Genomic DNA, 20,522 nt, shown 5'->3' with positions numbered 1-20,522 from the left:
CTCATGTATCACATATAATGAAATGCAATTCTTTAGAATATAAAATATAATTACTCTAAAGCTACTGTTCAATTGTTAATTCAGAGTGATCAAAACAGCAAAGATGACTTTAGAAGCAGGTATCAGAAGACTTGGAGATCAACCAGCCATCACCTTCTGAGACAAGAAATGATTAGAAGTTGGAAGCAAGAGAATGTTGTTGAAAAAGGTTGAGGAAAAATATGCATGATAAGATTCTTCTCTTTGTGCTTTTTATTTCCCCAAAAGTCCTGGCTAAATTCCAGAGGTCCCTCCTTCCAAAGTCCGGTTGGTTACATATCTGTGCTATTACTTCTTTTATACGAATGGACCTTCTGAATAGCCTATCCAAGTTTTCAATTATTGTAAATAAAAAAAAAACACAATCCAATAGCAATGTTTGCTATCTGATGATAACATTTTGTCAATGCAGGAATGCTTACCATCCCTTCCTAGTATAACTGGTTAACAGTCTCCGTGCCCTAGTATTATCTCTTTCCTCCATCTAACTGAATCAAGATTTCTGTCACAAGCAATAAAATGTAGAATTCTAACCCTCCTGGTAAATGTATACAAAATTTCAACAGGAAGTTTTAACTAGGAATTCGTTCCTAGACTTAGTAATTGAAAAAAAATATATTGATCTTTCTATTTAAACATGGATACTTCTCATTTCACCAGACCTTCAAATGCCTGTATACAGACATCACTTTAGCAACAAATACACAGTCCTAAATTTCAATAGGAAAAATAAAAGGTGTGAATATAAAACAAAGTGAAATATAGTGGGCCATAAACACAGTTTCATTTTTGATCGTCCAAATTACCCAATTCTTTTCACATGTAGTAGATGTTAAAGATGCTGGAAAAGTAATAAACAGGACCAGTTGTAGGTAGGTAGAAGTATATTGACCACTCCTTGTTATATTTTTTTTCCCTACATTTTGTTGAATGAAACAGACCATTTTTATGAATATCTAATTTGGTTTTTGAATGCATGCTTTTAATAAGCCATCCTAAGCACTGACACTCTGGGGGCCCATTTCTATTCAAATGAAATCCCTTTTTTAGTCAAGACACCCCAGAGACTTAGGGTCCTTGACTGACTTTGGATATTTATTTGCTTCTACTGGGATTTCAGCTCTGTAATTTTCTCCTGTCTAGAAGTCATATTCACATCTGTATAATCTTTACTACAAGGAGAGGCAGATGTCTGTGAGTGCAGTGAGCCTGACTGATTATTCTGAGAATCCAATTCTACTGTCTACTCCAGCGAAGTAAGTATCAATTCTGTTCTCCTGCTTGGTTTGGTATACATATGTTTTGAACATCCACTTTCAAAAATTCTCTTCATTTCAAATAATTCAAATCATTTCTCTTGAAAATATGTCAATGAAGGCTCAATCATCCAGACCAAAAGTATCTAAAAAGAGTAATTGTGGCAACTGGACAAAAGTTTGTTAATCTAAGATATTTCATTACTCATCCAAGTAACTTCATCAAAATAAAAAATTAGTTAGGCAGAGAGTTAGAGAGTCATTGGAATGTACTATCTCTTGCCACACCAACTGCAGGGATTTCTCCCCAAAATGCATTTTAATATGTCAATGAAGATTCAATTATCCCAGCCAAAAGTATCTAAACAGATTAAATCACGGCAACTGGACCATAGTTTGCTAATCTGGAGATTATTTAAAAACAATAAGTCATTCAAAGTTGACTCAGTCTTCCATCCTTTCAAGGTCAATAAAATGAGATCCCAGATTGTTGGGGGCAATATGCTGACTCTATAAACCACTTAGAGATGGCTGTGAAGCACTGTGAAGCGGTTGTTGTTGTTGTGGTCGTTGTTAGTTGCAAAGTCATGTCCAACCCATCACTACCCCATGGACAACGTTCCTCCAGGCCTTCCTGTCCTCTACTATCCTCTGGAGTCCATTTAAGCTCACGCCTACTGCTTCAGTGACTCCATCCAGCCACCTCATTCTCTGTCATCCCATTCTTCTTTTGCCCTCAATCTTTCACAGCATTAGGCTCTTCTCCAGTGAGTCCTTTCTTCTCATTAAGTATTCAAATATTTGAGTTTCATCTTCAGGATCTGGCCTTCTAAAGAGCAGTCAGGGTTGATCTCCTCTAGGACTTACCAGTTTGATCACCTTGCAGTCCAAGGGACTCGCAGGAGTCTTCTCTAGCACTATAGTTCAAAGGTAGATTTTTTTTTCCGACAATCTTAATTCCAGCTTTTGATTCATCTAGCCCTGCCTTTCTCATGATGTGCTCTGCATATATGTTAAATAGGCAGGCCGACAATAAACACCCTTGTGAAGTGGTATATAAGTCTAAATGTTATTGCTTTTGTTAAAAAACACAGTGTTGTAATATATCCCAATACTACCTGGGATATATACAGCTGGGAAGTAATCGTAACTGAACAATTATCTCTGGGGCCACAAGCCCCTTCACTGGCTGCAAAATAGGCAGCATTTGATTCTTCCCTCCTATCTCAGAGACAAGTGAGTAAATCAGATTTATTGATCAGAGTATAGCAAGTCCATGACATTATTTGCATCATACTTGAATGAAAGGGAATACAGGTAGTCCTCAACTAATTACTTAGAAACTGTTTGGAGTTACAATTGAACAAAAGGATTTGAAGTTCTGATAACTGTCCCTTCCTACATGGTCGCACAATTGCATTTTGGGCAATCAAAAACTTATCTGAATTTTCAGTGTTTGTTGCATCCCACTGTCAAATGATCACAATTTGCAATTTTTTTTTTCAGAAACCAGTGTTGATTTCTATTTTCCAGCAAAGAAAACACTCACTGCAGACTATAGGTTTGCCTAACAACCACTGTACAGTACTTGCTTAATGATCATCAAAATTTGTAAAATCTGGTCAGTCACATGGATGGCTTGACTTACGATCATCATGAAATACAACAGAAATTCCGCCTTCCATTATGGTTGTAAGTTGAGGACCATTATCAAGATCATGTGAAGTGTTAATACCACTTTATGATGCCTTGGTAAGGCCACACTTGGGATACTGCATCCAGTTTTGGTTGCCACGATGTAAAAGGACTAGGGGAGACATGATAGCAGTGTCCCAATATCTCAGGGATTGCCACAAAGAAGAGGGAGTCAAGCTATGCTCCAAAGTACTTGAGGGTAGGGCAAGAAGCAATGGGTGGAAACTAATCAAGGAGAGAAGCAACTTAGAACTAAGGAGAAATTTTCTGACAGAACAATTAATCAGTAGAACAACTTGCCTCCAGGAGTTGTAAATGCTGCACAATGGAATTTTTTAAGAAGAGATTGTATAACCATTTGTCTGAAGTGGTGTAGGGTTTCCTGCCTAAGCAGGAGGTTGGACTAGAAGACCTCCAATGTCCCTTCCAACTCTGTTATTCTATTCTGTTCTGTTCTACTTGTACCAAAAATGTTCCTCTCCCTTCTGTCCTCTCCCATTTCAACCTTCCTATATCCTTGAATGAAACACACAGAACTTCAATCCTCTTCATACCAGATTGTGTGCTAATTGTCTTGTTTTATAGAGACTTTATTAGAGTTCCAGATTACAAACTGTTAGCTTCTCTGTTGTTTCAACCTACTGAGCATTTTACAGCAGCACTGGTGGACTGGCAGCCCCTTCCTAAATCCAACATCATTTCCTAAAACAACACTTCTGGAAAATTATTGTAAATTAAACTTTATATTCTCAAATTGTATTTTTTTCCAAGTGTGTAAAACTTAAAATTCAGCCATATTTTATATTCAGAGCCCCCATATAATGTAAAGCCTTAAATTGCAGTTCCTTTAGCCTGTATACAAGTTAACATTTATTGATAAGACGTTACATCTTAAGAAACCCCAAAGACAAGATCCAGCTAGAAAACCAAGGAGTCTATGAAATACCATGAAAAATCTGCCCAGCCACATACATTGGACAAACCAATAGGAGAATAAATGTACGCATTGCAGAACACAAGAATGCAATCAGAAAAGAAGAAAAAACTTCCTCCCTTTTCCAGCACCTTAAAATAACAGGACATGAAATTGACTTTGAAGGAACCAAATTAATCTCCAAAACTGAACACTTCAACAAGAAAATAATCATGGAAACTATCGAAATAGAGAAATACCCCCATAACATGAATAAACATGACGATAGCTCCCGCCTACCAGACATCTGGAAACTAGCCCTAGTCAACAGAAGAGTCCCAGCCACGAAGATTAACACCAGACCCAAGATAACACATGACACCACCACCAATCATCTGTCAGCATTCCAAATTAGGCTCTCTTCCAGTTCTGACATGAAGACATGAAGCAAAGACCAGAAGCGCTGATTTATTGCTGAGATGAACTTTTACCTAGTTTTCTGCATGCAACAGATAGGGTTTCCTGGGGAACGAGGGTGGGGGCCACATTCCTGTGAGAAGTACGTGCCGGGACGCAGAGATGGATGTGCATGATGGCCAATGGGACATCGGGCTGGAGAGCGGAAGAGGAGGGGGTTGGGAGGAGGAGCCAGTTTGGCAGCAATTAGAGTTAGGAATGTCGGCTATTTCTGTTCTTAATAAAAAGTGATTTATTAGAGACTCTGCGCTTGATAATGGAACTCATTTAAGACAGAACCGAAACCTGACAGACTGCCAAACTCTCTCAAAGCCAGGCTGGCTGAGTTTAAATCATCCCGTTCCCTCCCAGACGTATGGTCGGATTGGAGGTTATCCCCCGACACTATGGCTGAAGCGAAGCTCTCGGAGGAAAGCCTGCTTCAAGCAATGAGTGGAGGAGAAGCGGTCGTGACTCCAGCCAGTTTGGAAACTATGAAGGCTCAACTCTCCCCGCCTTCCTTCTCGGAAAAACCTCAAACAAAGAAGCCTGAATCAGATAAGTACCCAGGGACTGTGCCAAAGCTTCAGAGGCGGAATTCCCCTTTCCCAACGTGAGAGATAAGGGAAAACCTCTAAGTGAATTGGGCAGAGCTTCCTGGCTATGGGAGTGGGAACAAGCCAGAAAACAAAGTAAGCGCCAAGAAATTCTAAGGAAGCCACTCGAAAGCCCCATAGATGAGTTGAAAGAAAAATTTGACCGTGCCGCCCTTCAGGGGGAGGAACCATCCTGCAGACCCAAAGAAAAGAGAGAACCAGTCTGGGCTGTGGACCCGAGAGGACGTAGGCCAAGGCGCAGCCCTTCCCCCCTTCACAGCAGGAGGAGAAGGAGCCCAACGATGCATCCATGGGTCCCCCCCCTCCCAGAAAGCAGCAAAGCCTAGATGAGGCAGCACCTCCCTACCCCAGGATGAGAGGGGGGGCAGAAAGACTGAACGCTATGATAGAACAGTATTTAAGATGCTACGTCGACTACCAGCAGTCCAATTGGGCAGACCTCCTATCTTTTGCGGAGGTTGCATATAATAATGCTGTCCACAGCAGCACAGGGCTAACCCCGTTCAAAATAGTGAGTGGCATGGATTTTGTTCCCATGCCAGAATACCCGAGGGAGCCCCCTTCCTCAGTCAGTTTGACCGACTGGATGGCAATGTTGAGACAAACTTGGGAAAATGTTAAGAGGGCGCTGGCAAAAGCGGCTCAATCCTATAAGGACCAAGCAGACAAGCACCGAACTCCCCAAAGACCATTTCAGCTGGGAGAGAAAGTTTACCTCTCCACCAAGTACTTGAGACTTAGACTCCCGAGCAGGAAATTGGGCCCAAAATTTATAGGACCATTTCCTATAATAAAAATAATTAACCCCGTTACAGTGCAATTGCAGTTGCCACGGCTTTTGGGGAAAATTCACCCCGTTTTTCACAGTAGCCTTCTAAAGCCTATAGTGGGGTCTACTTTAAGGCCAACACCACGTGAACCCCCTGGACCCCTGGTTGTTGGGGGCCAAACGCACTACGAAGTGCAGCGGATTCTTGATTCAAGATGGCACAGGGGGCGCCTTCAGTACTTAATTAAATGGAAGGGTTACCCATTGTCAGAGGCTTCCTGGGTGAAGAGTGCAAACATCCAAGCTGATCGCCTTATAGCAAAATTCCATGCAGACCACCCGGGAAAGCCGGGAGGGGGGGTGCACAGCCAGGGACGGGCTGATGGGACTAATCTTCTTGTGTTTTCCCTATGGGATAGGTGATGTCGCAGAAGTGAAGGGAGAGGGGCCGGATGTCAGCATTCCAAATTAGGCTCTCTTCCAGTTCTGACATGAAGACATGAAGCAAAGACCAGAAGCGCTGATTTATTGCTGAGATGAACTTTTACCTAGTTTTCTGCATGCAACAGATAGGGTTTCCTGGGGAACGAGGGTGGGGGCCACATTCCTGTGAGAAGTACGTGCCGGGACGCAGAGATGGATGTGCATGATGGCCAATGGGACATCGGGCTGGAGAGCGGAAGAGGAGGGGGTTGGGAGGAGGAGCCAGTTTGGCAGCAATTAGAGTTAGGAATGTCGGCTATTTCTGTTCTTAATAAAAAGTGATTTATTAGAGACTCTGCGCTTGATAATGGAACTCATTTAAGACAGAACCGAAACCTGACATCATCCTCACCAGATTCAAACCCAAACCCATCCCATAGACGAAATACAACCACCATCCAGAAGCCAGACCACGGCGGCATCACCAGCTGTTGCACCCCCCTCCGATCCCCACACAAAGCAAACTGACTGTCAGCGTCTCACCGCTGGCATAGAGAGGAGAGAGATAAGCCCTGAACTTTAGAACTTTTGCCTGCTAAATCCCTTTGAAGCTGGGTCGTCGTGGAAATGAAGGGAGGGGGAACATTCCTGTGAAATGACGAAACCAGAAGTCAGTAGAGTGACTTGGAAGATAGCCAATGAGAAGCAGATAATTGGGGAAAGGGGAGGGATTGGGGGCAAAAGTTCAGGGTTTATCTCTCTCCTCTCTATGCCAGCGGTGATACGCTGACACTGATACACGCCATGAACACATGGTAAGACCTCAAATAAATGAGTGGCAAGAGTCATTATTTGTGCAATAATTAACCAAACTAAATAGCTGGCTTAGTTAGAAAAAGAAATAGAAATAGTAATAGAATTACAGAGTTGGAAGGGACCTTGGAGTTCTTCTAGTCTAACCCCCTGCCCAGGCAGGAAACCCTACACCACTTCAGACAAATGGTTATCCAACATCTTCTTAAAAATTTCCAGTGTTGAAGCATTCACAACTTCTGCAGGCAAGTTGTTCCACTTTTTAATTGTTCTAACTGTCAGGAAATTTCTCCTTAGTTCTAAGTTGCTTCTCTCCTTGATTAGTTTCCACCCATTGCTTCTTGTTCTACCCTCATAATCATTAAATAATCAAATAACCATTAAAAGTGTGTTTTCATCTTATTCACAACAATCCATAAAAGATTAATGTGGACATCATCCTGGAATGATGTCAGAAGCTGCACATCAGGAACTGGTAGGATCAGATTTGAATATGGGCAGAATTATTCTCTCATCTATGGGTCATTCCCTTACCTATACTAGGCATATATATATTAAGCAGGAGAGAAAGAGATTGCAGGGTGTCCCATGCCCTAATATTCAGTTCACCTTTTTCATTCTAAAGTCAGATTTCCCCAAAAGCAAATGGTACATTTTGATTGTTAGTGATCTCCTTTATTTTTCAGTGGATCTTGTTCTGGACTTCCCAAGCTGCTTCCAAGAGTCTTATTCTTTCCTGGAAATAACAATCCTTCAGCACTAAATATTGTCTAGATTCATTACACTTTCATTTCTCCTCCCTTCTTCCTAGATTTCTTTATATGTTCTATTTCCACCTATCTCCCTGCCAGCTGTACTCCCATCATCCTATGGGAAAGTTATTGTCGATGGGACAATATGTCTCTTGCTGTTGGAATCCTATTTATCAGCTTAAAAAATAATAATACATCTGCTAGGATGTTTATATCACAGAATGCTAGAGAGAGGCATGGAGAGTGTCACCTTATTTATGTTTTGCATAAACTTTGATGATAAACATTCCCAACAAATCTTGCTGATTCTATCAAATTAAATATTTTTAATATATTTAGGCTTAAATTGCAATACAGTATTAGTATCTTCTCAGAACTATTTCTTATTATATCTAGAAATCTAGAGTTTTTAAACATGCTGATTAGTGGGTAATATAATTCTCCTATCATTATGTGGGATGGAAAGATGTCATAATGTTAGCAATTTAGTGCAGTTGTAATAGACACAGTTGTAGCAGACAGAACAGAAGTGGATAGGCATAGGGAGAACAGACATAAACAGACCTCTGCTACAAGGGTGGATTCTATTTACTACCGGTTTGCATAGTGCCCGAAGCTTCTGCACATGCACAGATCAACTTTGATGGTGTCTGGGTCAGTGGGTGGAGCCTCCCACCGGTTTTACTACTGGTTCTTGCGAACTGGTCCGAACCGGGGGCAACCCACCACTGCTCTGCTAGCATAAACACTAGTCTCAAGTATATGCTATGCCATTTTTATTTCAAATTTACTATTTTCTCCCACTTCAAAGCAAAATGAATGTTTAAGTATCAAGAGCACTTTTATTACATTTATTTATTAAACCAATTTACATAGCCACCCATTTCCCAAACAAGAGACTCCAGACAGTGTACAACAGAGCTATAAATAAAATTACTAAAGACATTAAAAATTATAAAAAAAACAGTCTAAAAAAAGAATAATAGATAGATGTCAAAGGTTGGGAAGCCACTTCAGTACTTCAGTCATCCCCCTTTACTTAGTATTTATATCTACTTCTTATACTACATAAAATAGCCAGGCGTCCAGTCACATAAAGATGAAGGATCACAGATAATAGGCAGAATTAAACTATATTGAATTTTGTGGAATCTGAATGTAAGTCTATGTTCTGTATATTGCGTAAACTAATATATTTGTTACTAAGCTGATATAGACCTGTAATTAAAGTGTTGTAGAAGATTCATAAAAACATAGGCATAGTATTATGTGGAAACAAATTATGTGGAATTGTTTTCGTGCTAATTAAGCTGGTAGGACTAACCTGTAATAGGTTTTTGCAAGATGGTCACCTAAGAGCATAATACAGATATTGGAGCTAGGGCCTTTTTTTAACAAAAAGCACTGAAGCATTCTTATTATGTCGCAATGTATCATGTTTACATGAATACAGTTACCGTTCCATATTATCTTAATTGCTCAGAGTGAATCAAATGTTGCTATGAAGTCACAAGACTGACATATTTTGAGAGTCTCCTATTTGCGGAAAAAGAATAATATTAATTTTAAAAATAGTTAAAACGTTATTCAATGAAAAGTTCTCCATTAGTGAAACAGTTCTCTTTGTGTGTAAGCATATGTGCATATGGACACAATTCTTTTCTAATAACAAGAGGATTTATTGGTTCATTTTCATATGTTACTACTTTTAGAATCACAGGGCTGCACCAAAATCCCTTTATATAAATGTCTAATGTATCAGTCTAATTAATATTTTTCAAGGGCAAACTAATAACAATTAAATGCTTGCTCATTCCTAAAACATAAAGCAAATTGTTTGATGTTGCTTTATATCATAAACATTATGTCTGAAGCCATTATCTTAATGATAGGGTAGAAGACTGTGGTAGCCAGCATTTGGCACAAAAATGTCTGAGATGAATAAAATTTTCTTAGTTAAGTGGATTTTCCTATAATAAGATACAACCAGCAATGCCTTGCCTATTGTTCAGTCAAGCATGATTAACTATGAAATCTCATGATGCTTGGACACACACACATTCACAAATTAATACAGAAGAAAACTAAGAGAGAGAGAGAGAGAGAGAGAGAGAGAGAGAGAGAGAGAGAGAGAGAGAGAGAGAGAGAGAGAGAGAGGATTCCGAAAGAAAGGATAGAAAGAAGAAGCTCTGATCTCCTTTGCAGAAAATACTAGCACGATTACAAAGGGTTTTCTTAATTTATGATTACAAGAAAGCTCACTTTTTTTCTATTACACAATTTGTTTCTAAACATTAATACCATAAATACATTTATTTCTGTTTCATGCAAAAAGTCTAGAAAATATTTGAACTCACCATTTAGTTATGCAGATATTACCTTTAATCAAAGTTAATGTAGCCATCTCTGCAATTTCAATCAACTTCACCAACCTTCACTGGGTAGTGTCAAATCTTTCCACCTTAACTATTGCTACATTTTTCATACATAAAAATAAAGCTCCATGATTTTTTTTCTAATTGCCTGTCCCTCTGCAAAAGCCCCAAATTTCAATTCAAATTCAAGCCTCAAATTTCAATTCAAATTCAAATTTAATCTTTAAAATATTCTGAATTAATGTATGTATGTATATGTATTTGTATCCCAATTAATTTTTACTTTTTTACACATCTACCAAACATATTAAAATCTCCCTTGATATTCATATTTCCAGCAAATATTCAAAGTAGAATATTGTCTACACATTCAAGACAATTTTTCTGGCAACAAATCCAACATCTGTATATTATAACCAGAATTTTACCCCATTTTATCATATATTTCATTTCATTTTCTTCTATATTTATTATTTATTTATTTATTTATTTATTTATTTGTTCAACTTGTATGCTGCCTTTCTCCAAAGACTCAAGGCAGCTTACAATCCATTTAAAAACCATATATAAAACATTAAAAGTTAAACCATTAAAAACAATTAAAACCCATTCACACCATTCATGGCCGGATCTCTCCAGATCGCAACAGCGAGATCAACAGCCCCAGGCCTGCCGGAATATATAATATTTCAACAAAAGTTTTTATATTTTAGCAATAATTTGTTCAGCAATAGCACATAGTTCTGGTTCTTAAATTGTCTTAAATTGTTCAACGTCATACAATCTTTTATCCACTTTAAACATTTCTGATAATTGTACATAAGAAAACCATTGACAAGTATATCCTTCTGTTGTCAAATCTTCCTTTTAATTTATTTTACAATCCCCTTCAAAAAATTCTACTACATTGCAGTAAGTTAACTATTTATGTTTATTTATTATTTCTCATCTATAAAATGTTTCTTGTGCTGAAAACCAAAAAGGTGTTTTCAAGCACAACCTAAATTTATATTTATTACATACTCTTAAGAATGGTCCACCTGCTATAATGATTTTTGAAATCTACATCAGCTTTGTCATATCATAGACATTCCTGCCACCAAATCTCAGATATGTTCTTCTAATCCAATAACTTTCTATTTCTTAACAACCCACCCCTCTTTCATCGTCTAAATTATAGGTAGCCAAACCCAGTTTCAAATCTGGTAGGCTAAGCCATCCATCGATCCATCCGTCCGTCTGTCTGTCCGTCCGTCCGTCCGTCTGTTTGTTTGTTTGTTTATTATTTGGTTAGTTTTATTTGCCACCCATCTCGCAGTTCATCAAGCTTTTTCCTTTATATCTTGTAGTACTTTACATTTAACTCAAGTTTTATTTTTATCCTTCCACACAGATTTAAATATATGCTTTTGCCATTGTTAGAATGATACATCAGCTGCTAAAACAAAAACAACATGCTGGTGGGACTATCTCTAAAGCATCTTTTACTGACAATTAAACAGTAAACTACTAAAACAAAAGGAAAGTTTAAAAGAGAACTTCATCTACTGTTCTTGAGACTGAGCATTTGAAACATGTTTGCTTGCTAGTAATCACAGTTGTGATTACTACAGTTGTGGAGCAAAAGATCATTCTGCTTATACTTGAAATGACATTATGGAAATGCAGCTCAATATTTAAAATTATTTTTGGACTTAAATATATATATTCAGTACCTTAAAAGGACTAATTTAATTCCCCTCTGCTAATGTCTTAACCACATTCTTAATACTGGAATTAGCTAGTCAGGTAGATATACGGTAACTACCATGAAATATTAAAGAGAATTGCTGTTGAAATATATATTCTGAGCATGCACTTGCTAATATCAGATTTTTCTGGTTAGGATGCAGAAATTACTAAGTGAATGTGTTAGGCCTCTATTAGAAATGAGGTCAAACAGAATGATGGCTTTTTTCCAGCATTAAGATCTATGAATATATTTATCTAAGAATCCTGGTAATTTATATTCATGATGAATTTTTCTCAGAGCCCAATCTAGACTATAAAGGCTATTTTCAGTTACAGCTTGATTTAAAATATAAGAGCTTCTTAGTTTTCACACAAGAGGTTATTTCAGGTAAGGAACACCTGATATATACTACAGAATCCTGTATTAGATTATTTGGAAGTGTATTTATTTGTACTGTAGGGAATTGCCACTCTCTCCAGGAATTCATAGATTTCAACTTTCATAATTCCTAACCATTGTGTACAATGCTTATGTATATTAACATATAGTATTGGTCACATCTTAGGGCAAGGGAGAAGGCATATTATGTTGGCTATTTTGATTTAAATTCTTAGCTTCCCCTTAAAGGCTGTAACATTTCTGAGAAAGCTTACAATATAAAAACCTATAATGTTTATCCATAAACAGTTCCAAAAATCACAGTGAAATAATAAATTCATTAGAATTTGCTATCTAGAAAGATATATATTTCCATATTTTATATTAGAGAAATAATGTGCGCTATGGGATCTTTGACTTATTCCTCAATATGCTAATTGAAAAAAAATATTTATTTATTATCTGATTGGCCATTCTAGCCTACTAAAAATGGTTAACAATAAATAAAGCTCTCAGACTTCTGGAAAAGTAACGGTGAACTAAAGACAACTCTGCTGTTGCGGAGCAAAGACTGTGGTGGACAGACAAGCTGCTGAAAGAATTAAGCACCCTGAATGGTTCTCTGAAGGAAGGATAGGACTTGGGATCATCCATAGGGCTCTATATACCATATTTTTCCGTGTATAAGACGCTACTTTTTCTTTAAAACATTTTTTACTAAAAACAATGCTTATGAGGAATCTTACAAATGGACACTTTACTCTGTTTCAGTGCTGTTTAAATGGTAAATACTTCACTGTGGGCAAATAGAACAAATAGGTACTGTATTCTGTTGAAAGATAGATTGGATCATAGAACCAGTGGTGGATTGCCCCCGGTTTGGATCGGTTCGCAAGAACTGGTAATAAAACCAGTGGGAAGTTCCGCCCACCAACCCCGACGTCATCAGGAACCTTCTGTGTATGCACGGCCCGCTTGCAAACCAGTAGTAAAGGTAAGTAAAATCCACCCCCTGCATAGAACCCATAAATCCTGACCACTGTGAATTCAACAAGAAGATGCCAACATGTTTTAATGATAATCAGAATTAGATAGCTTATAGTGAATTTGCCTCTGGGAATGACACAGAAGTTGCTCTGAACAACCCATATTAGGCAGACACATTTTAAAACTCCTGAGGTTTTGCCTAAATAGAGAAGAAAATATCTGGGTTTTCCTCTCCATAACCTCCTGAAATAACTTAAAGAACTAGCATAGTTGGGAGGCCCCCCAAAAAGATGAGAGTGCTGAACTCTCCTCTTCCTTGTGAATATTTAAGTACCTCAGACAAAAACTTTTGGGAGCCATCTAATACCAGATCTCCTTCATGGACTCTTCCTTGTATTTGAGTACCTCAGATAAAAACTTTTGGGAGCCATCTGATACCAGATCTCCTTCATGGACTATACTATATACAGAGTCATTGCAAAGCAAGAAGTCTATTGAAGTCTTCCATTGAATTTGACATGCAAATATAGTCTAAAGAGTTGGTTGAATAGTCCTTAGCTTGGTATATAGTCCTTAGCTCTTACAAGCATCTCTTTGTTATAGAAATAATGAAGTATGACTTATTTTTTACAATTCTCTAAAATATTTTAGTCCACTGAGACTAATCTTTGCTCCTTCCTTTCCTTCCTTGATAGACTTCCCATGTTTCAGAAGTCAGATGAATAATGGATATATTATGGATCTATGATTGTTATGGGTCAAGAACATCCAAAGTTGAGGAAGGCATGTGAGTAAAAGCTAGGTGCATATATGATTCAATATGAAAAGTTATTTCATAGAGTATGTGTCACGGGCATCATTTTAATTGGGTCTCAATTCTACATCTTCATTTTAAAAAGCTGTGGAGAAAGGCTAAAGAATATTAGCTTTAAAGATATTGGTGGTCTACTGTTTGTGACTACTGAAAGTGTTAATTTGATCTAGTTATTAGGAGTCCAACAACATCTGGCAGGTACCTTTTTTCCATTCCACCCTATCAACTAACCTATGCAAGTCTATGATTTCAGTACTCCCAAGGAAGTATAAATAGGAATGTAATTTTACAGGCAGCATCTGGTCATTCTTAAATAAATTCTCCCACTACTCCCATTGAACGTTCAATAAAAAGCCATTTGAATGTAGTTATTCCAAGGACACCACACCTGAGGTGATCAAACAGTAATAAGAAAGTATATTGCCTATAACCAGTCTATAACTAAAGATACTTTGAAGTACAATAGCTTTTATAATCAGTGAGCTTTGCTATCGCAATTGAATGATATAATTTCAAATGAAGTTTAATATCATCCTGAGCATTGTTTTGAAGATGAGGCATACGTTACAGTGATGGTAAAGTTTTCCATGTGAAAGTTGGAAAACTTAATATCCTAATTACAATAGGCAATTTTCTGGAAAGGGGAGCAGATATGATACTGTGAGATGTGAAACAGTCTTAAAGTATCTGAAGGAATGCAGATCATGTAGTGTGACTTGTAAAGACCCAATAAATTCAAATTATAGAATATACCAGATTAGAACAGAAAACTTGTAAATTTGTTGAGAATTATTTGTATCAGGCCAACAGAAGAGGCTGTCCTGTTTGGATGAATTTTTTGGAAAATCACCTCTCTCCATCCATCATCTATCTATCTATCTGTCTGTCTGTCTGTCTGTCTGTCTGTCTGTCTGTCTGTCTGTCTATCTATCTATCTATCTATCTATCTATCTATCTATCTATCTATCTATCTATCTATCTATCTACCTATCTATCATCCATCAATCAAAAATGAAACTAGTATGTTTAATACATCATTAGAAACTTATGAGATAATTCATAATATATTTTCTATTAAAAAATCCAATCATCCTCTACTGAACTTTAAACCAAAAAACGTGATTAACTTTGTAAAAATCATTAAGAGAACCTACAAGCAGCAATATTAATTAAAATATGAGCTCAAGAAATCAAATTTTAGGTGCAGCACAATTTTATGCATGAGATTATGATCCAAGAAGTGTTTCAGTTTGGATTATACCCTCGTTCAGATTTTACTTTTAAAATAAAGTTATTTTATTTTAGACATTGAGCATCCACCCACAGTTTGTTAAGCTATTCTTCCAAAAAAGCAATCAACAATTTTTTTCCAGAAAAAGGCATACAAAATCCTTACAGTTGTTAATAGATACTGTGTCAGTTCACTGTATCATCAAGGGCTGCATAGTTTGATAAAATATAACATCATTACATTTTATTTTAATAACATTTTATTATTAGATAAAAATTTAAGCATATGTCATGGTACAAAATAAATTCAATGTAAATAAAAGTAAGGTTTTACACTTAGGCAAGAACAACTAATTGTACAGATACAGACTAGGTGAAACTTGGTTCAATTGTGAGAAGGATCTTGGAATCCCAATGGACATTCACTTAAATATGAGCCTATTGTACTACTCAGGTGACCTTCTTGGATGGGAAGTGAAACATCTTCAAAGAAAAACAAGAAAGTCCAGTTGCCTCTTGCAAAAACACCTTTGGGACAACCTTGGATGACTGAGGAATCTCCATAGACATTTAGCTATGCACTTTAGAATGAACTCCCTTTGATTGGTATGGAAGTATGAATGGATTTCCAGAAAAACAGCAGATTACAGGAACCATTTGCACTTCAGTTTGAGATGTAGACAACACAGAGTCATCCCCACTGTCCGCACTTGTGTTCAACAATGAAGAGACACAGGGCAGAAAACATCCTGCAGAAAGCACAGCTCCACAACACAGTCCTTTCAGCAGTTCCAAGAAGGCTCCACACCCATTTGCACTACTCAGATAACCTGAGGACAAAGACAAACCCCCCCCCAAGTAGCCTCAATAATTCTCTAAAAGAATGCAAATAACCAGCTGTCTGCAAGGAGTATAAATCCTTCCATTCCCCAGCATCCAGTCAGAGCTGAAGAAACTTCTTGGATGAGAAACATCTTCAAAGAAAAGCAAGAAAGTCCAGTTACCTCTTGAAAAAGCACTTTTGGGATTTCCAAAGCGATGTCACTTTTATTTTATTAATTATATATACCATCTTAACTGAAAATTAAACAATGTTTAATTTATCAGATACACTCCTTTGCATCCTAGTTACCGCAATATAACTCAGCACTGGGGGCAACATGCAACTATAGGGTAATATATTGGGTTGTTTTAAATTCGGGCCAAAATTATTTAATTGTTTTTAAAATGTTTTTAAATTTTATATACTATGTTTTATCCTGGCTGTACACCGCCCTGAGTCCCGCAGGAGAAGGGCGGTATAGAAATATAATAAAATAAATAAATAAATAAATAAATAAATAAATAAATAAATAAATAAATAAATAAATAAATATGATCTGCAAGTACTTCATCAGATTATTGTTGTTATATAATTATTTGTAGTTTTGTTTTAAAGACTTATTTTTACTGTTAATATGGTCAAGGGTTTCATGTAAGTGCTATTCTACAGACGAAAGGCAGAGAAGAAAAAAATAATAATCACAACAGCACTTATGTCTACATAAAATAAATGAAGGCTATCTTCTTAAACCCTCTCCAATGCATTGGCTTTCTGTGCATGATGTTACAATTCCTAGCAGCATGTCTATGAGTCATAATGGCTAGGGATTCTGGAGTACTCCTAGAATGGGAATATAGTATACATAAAATAAATATCTGACACATTCATTATTCAGAAATGTCCTGCATAAGATACTCAAACCATATGAAATAGGAAAACTTGTTTCATGGTCCTTTCATTACTTTTTCAGAATAAAATTGAGAATCAAGTATCCTGAATATGGATTTATGCCCATAGATGTAAGACTTTCAGCTGGCAGTTGTTTGCATCAGCTTCTAATCAAGCTAAAGGATCATTCTTTGAAATAGAGGTCCTACACTCTCCAATAGAAGTCGGGCAAATTAAGGTCTCCAGCTTGCCTACTTAATCGTTCAAGATGTCCAAAAGATAATTGCTTCAAATTGCTTTGCCACATAAAGAGACATTTGTCCACTGCAGGTAATCTAATAGTATAGTTGCACTAGTCACCAAGAATATTGATCTTTAGTTGCAGCACATTCCAATCATGTATACTGGCTAGAGCTGCCTATGAGACATAGCTCTTTTACTGGTATTAAAAAAGAATAATTAATTTTAACAATGTACTGCATAATAAGAGCAGGGTAGATTTAAAGTCCGATTGATCTCCAAAACCATAAGTTTGGGGATTTGTAAGATCACAAATTTTGCTATTAAATACATGTTGTAAAGAATCCTGTTCTTGCCATTTCTCTGGAAACAATCCTGCTAGGGCTATTGAGCTTAACTACATTCTCTGCCTTGCAACTTCCAAAAGCCAACTTAAGTAAAAGAAAGACGTGTGGTAACTTCAAAATGGGCCTTCACAAGAACTACAATAAGCGGTGTTTATTTCTTATAATCGTTTCTCTAATTCTGCCAATATTTTCTTTTTATTCCTTCTTGAAATTGAATCTCCATTACAGTTATGTGGGATCAGTTTTTTCTTCATTGGAAGTCTCCTTTTTATTTTTTCTCAAGATTGTGCATAGATCATGTTTTTCAAGTCCTTGCTTTTACAGTTTGAAGTTTGCATGATGATGATGATGATGATGATGATGATGATGATGATGATGATGATGATTTATATACTCTGGTCACTTTACAAATTATTTAAAAACAAGTAAATCACAAGAAATAAAGATGGAAGAACTGGGAGACCTACAACTTTTAATTACCTGACTTCTCTCTTACCCTTTCTTCTTAGCTGCAGTTCCCTTCTGATTAATCATTTCCTTTTGGAAGAAGACACATATAAAATAGGAGTTAAGGAGTTCTGTGTCCTCAGCATCCCCCATTACCGATCCATCATCTTCTCTACATTATATACTTCATCTTCGTGGTAGTTTCCCTGAGAATATGGTTTACTTCAGCATTGTCATTTGTGAACTGTAGTGCTCAGAAGTGGATACTGTATTACAAATGGAGTCTGACCAGGGCAAGATAAAATTGAATATACTAGAAACCTCCCATGATCTTACTACATTAATGAACCCCAGGAGAACACTTATCTTTTTGGCAGCAGCAGTGCATTCCTGCCTCAGGTTTAACTTGGGACAGCAAAAATACGCAGATTACTTTCACGTGTATTTCTGCCCAGTTAGGTTTTCCCCATCCTTTATTTTTGCCTTACATTTTCCATCAGTCGCATGCTTCTCCTTGTTAAATTGCATCTTATTCATTTCAGTCCACTTTCAGATCTTCTGTTTTTGATAGCTTTTCACTAGCAAGAATTGCGGTGACAACACATAAATTAAGAGCTCCAATGAGTGCTGAAAACTGGATAACTAGATGTTCACTATGATGATTTTAAGAGATTAGTGGATTTAGTTTCAGAAGTTATAAATTGGCCTCTGTCTACTCACTTAAATTGGCCTCTGTCTACTCACTTAAATTGGCCTCTGTCTACTCACTTAAATTGGGGGGGATATGAGAATGAAGGTAAGATCCACCACTAAATATCTATCCCCTCATATTCAGCTATCCGCTAAATCTTTGCAATTCAGAACAAAAGATCTGCAAAGATTCAGTAAGAGCATTCAGTTATCTACACTTAGAGAATTCCCATGTTAAAAAAAAAATACATCTGTTTCATTATAATAAAAATGTGAACATCCTCAACTCCTAGCTTCAATATCTGCCTGACTAGAGTAAAAGAAATATTTAAAAAGTCTGAAATAAAGCCACAATTTCTTCCCAGTCAATAAAAAAAGTTATATTTAGTGAAAGAAATCAGAGCACATGATTCAGGTTTTGAAAACTCAAGAAATATAGCATGTCAAACAAAATGCTGGCCAGTGTCTTCAAGTCTCTAAACTAGAATATGTGGATTACTTCCCATCCTGGCTCTTTCCCAGATGGTCCCTGTCTTCATGAACATGTATTTTTGTATGTATTTTTTCAATTTTTCTGAAGCTATCATTTTATGGTGAGTTTGGATTGGTTTGATTAATTTCATGTTCTCTACAATCTGAGCCCAAAATGGATGAGAGACATACTGTACATACATCCAAGCAAGCAAACTAAATAGATAAAAAAGATGGACAAAACTGTAACCGAGGGTCAACTTAAGCCGCAATAGTATAGGAACAATTTCCACTCTTTCAGACAAAGTTGATGACACTGCATTCAAGGAGATTTAATTAATTGAGTGATTATATAACTATTTAGCAAGAATGTTTCATGGCGTTCTTTTTCTTTTATATTTATTTATATACATACTTGTTCAGGATGTCCATAAACAGCATTGTTAAACAGCATTGCAGTTTAAGCTGCCACACAAAATTAACTGGGTCCTGATATTGATTTTAAAATTGTGTATTTTAGAATCAGGATTTAATGAAAATAGAACTGATCTGTCATAGTGTATCATTGAACATAGTATTCAAGCTGTATCAAAGCTAATACAATCCTGGGTTGTATAAACAGAGGCATAGAATCAAGATCACGGGAAGTTCTAGTACCACTTTATAAAACCTTAGTAAGATCAGACCTGGAATACTGCAACCAATTTTGGTCACCATACTACAAAAAAGATGTTGAGACTTTAGAAAAAGTTCCAAAAAGAGCAACTGAGATGAGCAAAAGCCTGGAGACTAAAACATATGAAGAACAGCTGCAGGATTTGGGTTTGGCTAGTCTAAAGAAAAGAAGAATTAGGGTCGACATGATAGCAGTATTCCAATATTTCAAGGGCTGCCACAAAAAAAGGGGGTCAAATTATTCTCCAATGCACCAGCAGGCAGGACAAGAAACCATGGTTGGAAACTAACCAAAGAGAGAAGCAACCTGGAATTAAGGAGAAACTTCCTAACAGTGAGGACAATTAACCAGTGGAACAGCTTGCCTCCACAAATCGTGGATGCTCCATCACTGGAGGTTTTTAAGAAGAGACTAGACAGTCATTTATCTGAAATGGTATAGGTTCTCCTGAACTTTGGACAAAGTTCAATATCCAAACTTTGAATAGCAAAAATTACAGAAAGAACAGCTATACCATTTCAGCTGTTTTTGCCCTACCATTCTCCTCTCTTTTTAAAGGAGTTGATGGAAATTGATTCAGTTCTAATTACTTTATAAGATACATTTAAGTGTATTTATAGATAACTATTTCCCATGAAGAATGGAATAATTCATTGTTTTTCTTTTGAAATCAATGATTAATTTTTATAAG

The sequence above is a fragment of the Pituophis catenifer genome, unplaced genomic scaffold (assembly GCF_029215685.1).
Source record: "Pituophis catenifer annectens isolate HBS135680 unplaced genomic scaffold, rPitCat1.0.hap2 SCAF_2, whole genome shotgun sequence".
In the NCBI taxonomy this organism is placed as follows: Eukaryota; Metazoa; Chordata; class Lepidosauria; order Squamata; family Colubridae; genus Pituophis; species Pituophis catenifer.
The sequence above is the reverse complement of the archived record's forward strand: the minus strand, read 5'-3'. Positions refer to the sequence as shown.